We start from the raw sequence: 11,687 nt of genomic DNA on the forward strand, positions 1-11,687 counted from the left end.
TCTTTGATTAGGTGTCCAGATCTTTGTTCATTCTTTTGTTGGATCGTTTTATTCTCTTATTGCTGAGTTCTAAGAGTTCTTTGTATATTTTAGCTACAAGTTCCTTACATGTTTTGAACATATTTTCTCCCATTCTTTCCCTTCATTCTTTTAACGGTGTCTTTCATTAAGCAGAAGTTTTTAATTTTAGTAAAGTCCAACTTAGCAGTTTTCTTTCATGGATCATGCTTTTAGCATCATACCCCAAAACTCTTCACCAAACCCAAAGTCATCTAGATTTTTTTCATTATATTCTAGAAAGTATATAGTTTCATGTTTTGCATTTAGGTCTAAAATTAATTAATTTTGTGAAGAGGATAAGTTTTGTGTCCAGATTTATTTATTATTTTTATTTATTTGCATATGGATGTCCAGTTCCAGCATCATTGGTTGAAAACACTATCCTTCCTCCATTGAATTACCTTTGCTCCTTTGCCAATGATCGCTTGACAACATTTGTGTGGGTCTGTGTCTGGGTTCTCTATTCTGCTCCATTTATCGATTTGCCTATCCTTTCATCAATACCATGTTTCTTGATTGCTGTATAGTACATCTTAAATTTGGTTAGTATCAGTCCTCTGACTTTGTTCTTCTTTAGTATTGTGTTATTCTGGATCTTTGGCTTTCCATATAAACTTTAGAATGAGTTTGTGGAAAACCCCCAGATGACTTGCTGGGAGTTTGGTTGGAATTGCATTAAATCCATAGGCTGACTAGGGGAAAATTGACATCTTAAAAATACTGAGTCTTGGGGCGCCTGGGTGGCGCAGTCGGTTAGGCGTCCGACTTCAGCCAGGTCGCGATCTCGCGGTCCGTGAGTTCGAGCCCCGCGTCAGGCTCTGGGCGGATGGCTCGGAGCCTGGAGCCTGTTTCCGATTCTGTGTCTCCCTCTCTCTCTGACCCTCCCCCGTTCATGCTCTGTCTCTCTCTGTCCCAAAAATAAAAATAAACGTTGAAAAAAAAAATTTAAAAAAAAAAATACTGAGTCTTCCTATCCAGGATCATGTGATAGCTCTCTATTTAGTTAGGTCTTCTTTGATTTATTTAATCAGAGTTTTGTAGTTCTCCTCACATAGATCCTGTACATACTTTCTTAGATTTCTATGTCTAAATATTTAAAGTTTTTGGTGCAAAACTTTTTTATTTCAAATTCCAGATGTTCATTGCTGGTATTTAGGAAGGCAATTGGCTTTTGTATATTAACTTTATATCCTGTGATCTTACTGTAATTACTTATAAATTCCAAGACGTTTTTTGTTGATTCTTTGGGATTTTCTACATAAACATTCATGTTATCTGTGAACAAAGACAGTTTGGTTTCTTCATTACCAATCAGTATATCTTTCATTTCTTGTCTTATTGCATTAACTAGAACTTCCAGTATGATATTGAATAGGAGTGATAAGAGGGGACATGCTTGCCTTGTTCCAGATCTTAGAGAGAAAGCATCCAGTTTCTCACCAGTAAGTATGATGTTAGCTATAGTTTTTTTTTTTAGTAGATGTTCTTTATGAAGTTGAGGAATTTCTACTCCATTCCTAGTTTGCTGAGAGTTTTTTTTTTTTTTTATCATGAATGGGTATTAGATTTTACCAAATGCTTTTTCTGCATTTACTGATGTGATAATATGATTTTTTCTTCTTTAGCTTGTTAATGAGATGGATTACATTAATTGATTTTCAAATGTTGAACCATCCTAGTATATTTAGAATAAATCCCATTGGGTCATGGTGTATAACCATTTTCATACGTTGTTGGATTTGATTTGCTAATATCCTGTTGAGGATTCTTGCTTTTATTTTTATGAGATGTTGGTCTGTAGTTTTCCTTTCTTGTAATATCATTATATGATTTTAATAATAGTATTGTTTAGTATCAGTATTAACATTGTAGACATGTGAGCCAGTCAGGACCCTCTTAGGAGTCAGAAAACACAAAGTATTTTGAAAAGTTTAATATAAAGAAGACTACTATAACAGAGGATTAGAATAGCAAGGAATTGGCTAGTAAGATATAAAAATAACACTAAGAATATAGGAATAGCAGATATAAAGAGCAGCTACTGCCACTAGGACTGAGATGGAGTCTCCAAGAAAGAGGTACCATCTCCCAGAGCAGACATCCAGACCTTATTGAAGAGGGCACAACCATGGGTCACCGAGTAGCAGATGTCACCAATGCTGGAAATACACTCTCTGTAACTTTCCAGAGATCCACCCTCTAGGGTGCCAAGGAAAAACTGTTCATGGGGAAATTTCTCAGTCTACAAAATCACACAAGGAGGAGAGGTTGTTGGCAAAGCTGCTGGCCACCATGCACTGTGGCATATGGACACTGAAAATATTACACATACTACAGGAGCCTGACAAGGCAATAATCCAGAACCAGAAAGAAAGTTCCTTTCCTCCTGCAGTGTCACTCCAACATCATCTTCTGACAAAATTTAACACTGTGCCAGCTGGTGAAGGAAAACATTTACAGGGCCCAGATCCATTTTCACAAAGCAGACAAAAAGGATATATTTGGAGCTGAGAGGCAATAAATAATAACTGGCATGATGCAACCCTTTAGCTAGTCAGCTTCCATATGCACCTTTGATTAATTTTTTTAATGTTTATTTATTTTTGAGAGACAGAGAGAGACAGCATGAGTGGGAGAGGGCAGAGAGAGAGAGGGAGACCCAGAATATGAAGCAGGCATCAGGCTCTGAGCTGTCAGCACAGAGCCTAATACAGGGCTCGAACTCATGAGCCGTGAGATCACGACCTGAGCCAAAGTCAGACGCTCAACTGACTGAGCCACCCAGGCACCCCTCCATATTCACCTTTGTACACATGTTTGAACTCTTGTGCATTGACAATTTATATTTCTACCTGAGGAGATACAGCTATCCATCCTACAAGTATCCACCATTTCCTAAAAACATAGAGACACATAGTCCCAGTAGTCATTGTTTTTATTCCTAGCTATATTAATTATTCCCCAAATTCATTCACAGAACCATTCAGTTTCCTAAGAACTAAATTGTAAAATTAACTTCCAACAACTTGAATATAAACTAAAAATCATAAAAAGTGAGAAAATGGGTAGCAAATTAAAATAAATATATGGGGGGGCACCTGGGTGGCTCAGTCAGTTAGGCATCCAACTCTTGATTTCAGCTTAGGTCATGATCTCAGGGTCATCGGATCAAGCCCCACATCAGGCTTCAGGCTTCATGCTGGGTGTGGGGGCTGCTTAGGATTCTCTCTCTCTCTCTGCCCACCACCCACTCATTCTCTCTCTCTTTCTCTCTCTCTCTCTCAAAATAAACTTAAAATTTTTTAAATGAATAAATAAACATATGGGGGCACTGGGTGGCTCAGTCAATTGAGCATCAGATTCTTGATTTTAGCTCAGGTCATGATCCCAAGTTCATGGAGCTGGGCATGAAGCCTGCTTGAGATTCTCTCTTTCCTTCTGCCCCTCCCCCACTTGTGCATGCAATAAATAAATGAATAAATAAATAAAACAAAATAAACATATGAATATAGCAAGCAAATAGAAAATATGCAAAGCTACTTGGTTTCTATAATTGGTCCTGAGGTTGTAATTGATACCCATGTATTCCTTCTTCAACTACTCATTCCTTATTTTTCTTGCCCTCAGCCAGACAGTTGCTCTGGTTCTTTATCTGGTAGAATAACCAAAACCTTCATTCCCAAGGGGTATGGGTCCTCATATTCTGCCCTTTTTTATTGTTGTTGTTGCTATGTAGTTTTCCATTAACTTTTATTAGGCAAGGATGAACTAAGAGACACCCCAGAAAATCTCCTGGATTCCAGAAACACTCCTTCTTGCCAACATTTTGTAGCAACACAGTTATCCCTTAGTAATCAGGATCATCACTCCATCCAGTAGGTTAATACCCCACCTCCCTTTTTTCTGGCCATAGCATATGGAGCTTAAATGTCCAGGTGGCAGTCTAATCTTCCAATTCAGGCAAGAGCCATTGTTTCCTGGTGGAAGCATCCCACATTTGAGGGCAAAGATCTCCAAACCAGTAGAGCTCAAAGTTGCCAGTATAGGAAGCAAAAATTCTGCAAGTGGGTTGTTATGTATAATTTCCCACTCCTATTTGCACCTCTGATTTCTGAACTATTCTGGCTATGAGGGAGACAGCACTATATATTGGTCTCTGATTCAAAGCATATACTGCATCCTGTGAAACAGAACCCCTTCATTTCAGGGTATTGTCTCCCAAAGGACACTGTGAGATTTTTGTAAGCCATTTTTCTTTCAGTTGCTTCTGGGTGATGGGGCATGTGGTAAGATCATTTAATTCCATGGTTATGAGCCCACTGCTTCACTTCTTTTGCTTTGAAGTGAGTTCCTTGATCAGACACAATGCTGTGTGGAATGTCATGATGGTAGATAAGGCATCCTATGAGTCCACTGGTGCTGGCAGCAGCATTATGAGCACAGAAGGCAAATCCACACCCAGAATTTGTGTCTATTCCAGTAAGGTCAAATCTCTGCCGTTTGGACAGCTTTACTCTGTCAGCATTAACACATATTAATGAATATAATGTTGCCCTGAGATAGACTACTGCATTATTCTTTTTTATTTACAATAGCATTGTCCCATCTTTAAACAGAATTTTATAAAAGTGAGAAACAGAATATGAACATTTTAATGATTGAATTCTAAGGGGAAACTTCTGTCCCCTCAAGAATTAAATGTCTCCTTGAAAACAGAACTATCACCGGGACCATCCTAGAGAGATAGATGCCTAGGGAATTCAAAGGGAAAAGCTCCATCCGCTCCCAAATGATAGCTGACACATGTATAGCACTGTGTACCAGGTACTATTCTAAATGTTTTTGATGTATTTATTCAGTAGTCCTCATGCTCATAATAGTAGGTACATACTCATTATTCACATTTTATAGAGAGCAAACAGAGGGACATAATTGTTAAGTAATTTGCCCAAAGTCACACAGCTAGTAAGTGGTAGAGTTGGCATTGGAAGTCTCCAGCATCTAGGCTCTTAATAATTAGCTGTTCCATTTTTCATAGGAAGTTTTAGCTTAACAGGTAATAACTATTCCTAACATTTTATATGAGCTCTTCATATAAAAGTTTAATAAAAGTGCCCATTACGCAAATAAGATATAAACAAAATACAAATTTTAACCAACCCCAGTGAGGGAAAACTAACAGTACAGGTTAAAGGGATAACTAGCAATGGTGCTGAGTACATAAGATTGCCACCTGCTGCTTTCTGATGATGTGAGTCGTGACTTCACTTTCCTTCCCCTGCTCTTTAGATAATCTCACAGCATGTAGGCTCTGCTCTTAAATTTGTGAATTTTTTTCCTAAGCCCAGAAACTATTTTCTCCTTTTACATATTGTTTTTCATCCTCCAGTGTCCTTTTACACTTTGGATTGTTGACATATTGCATCTTAACTGTGTTCACCTTTGGCAAGCTTTCCTTACCCCACAGCCCGTGCATGTGATAAATGTTTCTCAGGGCCCTTCTTGCCTTCCACATTCAGTTTCATAAGCTTGTCAGTCCCTCGGAAGGAAGAATGTCAGTAGATAAATTGACAGATTAGTATGATTACCTTTAGCTCTATGAGTAGAATAGTTTTAGTCAAAAACAAAACTTGATCTCAAGAAAAATAATTTTTAAGTTACAATAATGGGTAAAAACACAAGATTGCCAGGTTTGTGCAGGTGTCAGTGACCTACAGTAGAAATTATTTTCTTACCATAGCAGGCTTATCATTTCATCAGTAACCCATTTCTCAGAATTGAAAATTAAGTAGCCAAGAAAGAACAAATTGTAGCTGTTAGGAAGTAATATAAATTCAGACAGCTATGGCACAATAATGATTTATGTAGGTCTGAAAGCTCCTGAGGTTGCAGAAACATGATTGGTGCCAAAGTATCGTTCCAGAGTGTCAGCATTTATTATGAAGACTGCTAGAAATTTGAGGCAGTGTTTGGATAAACAGATACTATGCTATCACTTTGGATCATCCCAGGGTAACACATTGATCATCTGGTATCTGAATCCAGAAACAAATAGAGAGCAATGAAGGTGTTTGGAAAACAAAAAAGATAAGGAAACAGGAAGCAAAAAAGAGAAAGAAGTGGTTTAAACCACCAACCACTGATTAGAAAAGGTTGCACAACAACTCAGAGGGTAGAGGAAGTACACTTCAGTCCAAATTTTAGCTTGAAGTCCATTTCTTGCAGACATAGATCACACAGCTTTTGACTGAACAGGCTCCTGGGCCCTCCATCATTTCTGTGGAAGTTTTCTAGAATGTGGCTCACATAGAAGGAAGTCAGCCAAATTTTAAAATGCAGAAGAAGACTAAATTGAGGATAAAGATGCGTGCGTGTGCCTCTCCTTTCCTTCTGACCCAGCTCTCTTAGAGTCTAATATTCAATGGTCTTTATTTATTTTTTTTAATATATGAAAGTAATTGTCAAATTGGTTTCCATACAACACCCAGTGCTCAGCCCAAAATTCAATGGTCTTTAAAGCATCTCCCAAAATATGTCTGTCCTGATTGACAGGAAACAAGTGAGGAAAGTCTGCAGTCTATGAGTGAAAAGACCCTGGCTTTCTGATTCTAGTCCTGGCGCCATCATTTTCTAGTATATCTTTGGCACAGACCATTTTCTCATCTCAACTAATGCCAGTTTCAACCTCTCTTACAGTGTAACTTTATGTAGTCATATAATATATAAGAAAGAACTTTGTAAACCATAAATCAACAATTTCAAGGCTCTGTATTAGATTGTGGGACATATAGATAAAGAGGTGATTCTATACAGCTAGGGATCCATGGCTTTCACCATAATTTGTATACTTCAGTCAATAAGCTTTTATTTACTACTAGTATTATGCTCAGTAGTCTCAGTCTCTGTCACCAAGGAGGGCACAGACTAGCGTCTGAGATAGGTTAGTACAGTACTGTTTGATTAAGTGCTATTGTGACCTAGATGGCAGCTTAGGACCCTCTGTCCCTTGAATATTTCAGTGGTAGACTTTAGGGAAGATTTCAGAAAGCAGATGAGGAAGGGTTTACAGGGCCACAACAGATGCAAAAAGCTTCAAGTGGAATAGTAAACATCACCATTCTTTCTTTTTTCTACCACTTTTATTGTGAATTATAACGTGCATAAGAAAAATGTATTACAGACAAAAGTATAGCTTAACAAATAATTGTCAAATAAACATCTGAGCTACCCACCACCTAAGTGGAGAAATATAATACAAGTAGCATCCTAGAAACCCACCCTTTTCCCATGCACCTCTCCCTGATCATATCCCTCCTTCAAAGAGGATGATTAAAAGGGTGCCTGCGTGGCTCAGTTGGTTAAGTGTCTGACTCTGAATCTTGGCTGAGGTCTGTATCTCAGGATCATGAGTTCAGACCCCACACTGGGCTCCATGCTGGGTGTGGAGCTTACTTTTAAAAAAATAAATAAATAAAGAGGATGCTCTGTAATAATAATTCTCTTCCTTTTCTTGGAGTTTTACCACCAAAGTGTAGACTCCTAAACAATATAGTTTCCCTATTTTTGAACATTATGTAGAGAGAATCATATTAAATATATTCTTTTATGCCTTGATTCTTTCTAAAGGTTAATTTCATGTATCATTAGTTCATTTATATCCATTGCTGTATAGTATTCCATTACATAGGTATACAGTAATCCCTCCCCCGCTTATCTGTGAAGGATACATTCCTGTGAGGGATACATTGTAGATAGTACCAAACATATCCATTAGGATTTTCTCTTTTAAAAAGTTCTATAGAAGACTTTTATCTATTTTTCTGTCGGGTCATCTTTTTTAATTGATTTATATAAGCTCCCTATACTGGATACTTTGCTTTGTAAGTTACATATGTTTTATAAATTTTTTTTTTTTTTCAACGTTTATTTATTTTTGGGACAGAGAGAGACAGAGCATGAACGGGGGAGGGGCAGAGAGAGAGGGAGACACAGAATCGGAAACAGGCTCCAGGCTCCGAGCCATCAGCCCAGAGCCTGACGCGGGGCTCGAACTCACGGACCGCGAGATCGTGACCTGGCTGAAGTCGGACGCTTAACCGACTGCGCCACCCAGGCGCCCCATGTTTTAAATATCTTCTCCTACTCTATTGTTTGTGTTTTCACCTCTTTATGATACCTTTTGATGAACGTAAGTTTTTAATGTTAATATAAGTATAATTTTACCTTTCACATTTAGATCTAAAATCCACCTGGAATTAATTCTTACATATGCTGTGTGGTAGGGATCAAATTTCATTTTTTATCCATGTGGTTACTCAATTGTCCTGGCACAATTTATTGAAAAGTCTAGCCTTTCCCCACTAATCTGCAATGATACTTCTCTCATATATGAAGTGTCCATTTACACATGAGAATCTATATCTGAGCAGTCTCTTTTGTTTTTCTATTTGTCTATCCCTGCTCTAATGCTGCACTAAAATATTATAGTTTTTATAATCCATCTTGACAATCTGGTAGAGCAGATTTTTTTCACCTCATTCTTCAAGAGTATCATAGCTATTTTTGCCCTTTTGCACTTCTGTATAAATTTTAGAATCAGCTTAAGTTATACACACACATAGAACTGTTGAAATTTTGTTAGAATTTTATTGTATCCAGAAATTAATTTGGGAAGAACTGACATTTTCACAGTACTGTTTCTTGTAATCATTCTTCAACATAGTATCTCTTCTTTTAATTAAGTCTTCTCAGGTCTCTCAATAAGATTGTATAACTTAATGTGTTAGAACATTTCCAGACCTTTTGTTAGATAGATTCCTAGGTATTTCATATTTTGGGTGCTATTACAATGAGTATTTTCCAAATTTCATTTTCTGTTGATGTATATAAGAATATGATTGGTTTATATGTATATTGATTTTAGCAAATTGCTAAATTATCTTATTCACTTTAACAATTTATCTGTAGACTCTTTTGGGTTTTCTATAAACACATTAGATCACCTGCAAGTAATGTTATTTTCTTTTTTTAATCCTTATATATATTTGTTTGTTTTTGTTTCTGTTTTTTTACTTGCACCTTCTATACAGTGTCAGACACAATGATAGTAGGCATCCTTATTTTGTTTCTCATCTCAGAAAGAAAGCTTATAACATTTCACCATTAAGTATGATATTTACTGCTGATGTTTTATAATATGGTTATCAGATTAAAGAAATTCCCTTCTATTCCTAGTTTTCTAGGAATTTTTATCATGAATGGAAATTGAATTTTATCAAGTACATTTTCTGTATCTATTATGATGATCATGTTATTTTTTTTCTTAAACTGTTAATGTCATGAATTACATAAATTAATTTTTCAATGTTAAACCAACCTTGAAATCCTAGATAAATCTAACTTTGTCCTAATGTATTATCTTTTCTTCATTGCTGGATTTGGTTTGCTAATATATTTTCTTATTTTTTCATGTAAGTTCATGGGTAAAACTGGCCAGCATTTTTCTTTCTCCTGTTCTTGTTAGATTTTACTAGCATTATAAATGAGTTAGAAAGTGCTTCCTCTTTTTCTGTTTCCTGAAAGAGTTTGTATAAGATTGGAATTATTTATTCTAGAATGCTTAATTGAATTTACTGGAGAAACCATTAGGCTTGGAATTTTCTTTGTGGGAAGATATTTTACTACTATAATATGCTTTGTGATTATAGGATTTTTCATATTTTCTGTTTCTTCTTGGTTTAGCATTAGCAAATTATACTTTTCTAGGATAGTGCCCATTTCATCTAAAATCTCAAATTTATTGGTATAACATTGTTCCTTATATTCTCTTTTTAATGCCTGTAATAACATCTGTAGGACTGTCCACTTTATGTGCTCACTTTTTTTTTTTTCATTCTTGTCAGAGGAATGTCTACTTTATTAGTCATTTCAAAGATCTGATGTCTGTCTTTATTGAACCTTTTTATTATTTGTTTCCTATTTTATTAACTTGTGCCCTGTCTTTATTTTCTTTCCTTTTATTTGTTTGGACTTATTTTGCCAGCTTTTTTCCCTAGCTTCTTGATATAGATACTTAACTCTGAATTTTTTTCTTTTGGTCTTTCTTCTTTTCTAACATGAATAATTAAGATGATACATTATTGTTCCTCTAAAAACTGGCTTTAGCTTAATCACACAAGTTTGATATGTATATTTTTCTTATTGTTAAACAAAAAAAAATTCTAGTTTTCACTAGGATATCTCCTTTGCTTGACTCATGGGTTATTTACACATATGTGCCTTACTTCCCTAAAATTTGGTGATATTTGGTAATGTTTTCTTAGATTTCCAGGTTGATTGTATAGGGGGCAGGGAAGATGCTATGTATGATGTCAATCTTTTGAAATATGTTGAAACTTATTTTATGGCTCAACATATGGACAATGTTGATAAATATTTCAGGCATATATTCTACAGCTGTTAAGTACAGCTTTCTAAATATGTCCATTAGGTTAAGTTTGCTGATCATGTTCAAAACATCTATATTCTGACTGATACTTTTAGCTGCTTATTCTGTTAATTACTAAGGGGAGTGTGTTATTTTCACTATGGTTGTATATTTGAATATTTTGTCTTCTGATCTGTCAATATTTGTCCTCTGTATTTTGAGGCTATATTATTATTACATAACAATTCAAAATTGTTATATCTTCCTGGTAAATTGAAACTTTTATCATTCTTAAGTGACATTCTTTGCCACTAATAATTCTTTATGCCTTAAATTTATTTTGCCTAATGTTAATATAGCCACACCAGTTTCCTTTTGGTTAGTATTTACATATCCAATATATTTCTATCCTTTTATTTTCAATATTTTATGTCCTTATGTCTTAGATATGTCTCATAAGCAGTGAATAGATAAACTTATCCATTCTGACAATATTTGCATTTCTACTGGTTCGCTTAGCCCATGTATATTCAATGTAGTTTCTAATATATTTGGATTTCATTCCATATTTTCCTTTGGGTTTTTTATTTGTTTCATCTGTTCTAGGTTTCTCTTTCACTCATTTTTTGTATTTTTTTCCCAAACTGGTTTGTTTCTATTTTGTTAATGATTACCTTAAAAATTATAGCATGTATACTAAATGATCAAAGTCCAAATGAGGCAATACCTTTTCTTTCTTCTCAGATAAAATATAACCCTTAGAACACTTTAAATTCAATATATTATTATATTATTTTATTGTTACTTAATCCCAAAAGACACTATTAATATTGTTTTATTATTTTTATATACAATTATTGCTTATTTAGATTTAACAATATATTTACTAGTTTTTGTTATTATTGTGCTTCATTACTTCTTTTATCTAAGACTTTTCTTCTGGGATCTCTTCTCTTTGGCAAGAATTTACTTTAATGAGAACTTACTGGTGGAAAACTCTCCCAATTTTTGTCAAAAAAATAACTTTATTTACCTTTGTTCTTAAATGATAGTTTTGCTAAGTATAAAATTTTAGGTTGGCAATTAGTTCAACACACAGAGGTTATAATTTCATCATCAAATGACTTCCCTTAAAGTAAGTTTTAGTTAGGGGCGCCTGGGTGGCTCAGTCGGTTGAGCGGCCGACTTTGGCTCAGGTCAC

The sequence above is a fragment of the Lynx canadensis genome, chromosome E1 (assembly GCF_007474595.2).
Source record: "Lynx canadensis isolate LIC74 chromosome E1, mLynCan4.pri.v2, whole genome shotgun sequence".
Taxonomy (NCBI): domain Eukaryota; kingdom Metazoa; phylum Chordata; class Mammalia; order Carnivora; family Felidae; genus Lynx; species Lynx canadensis.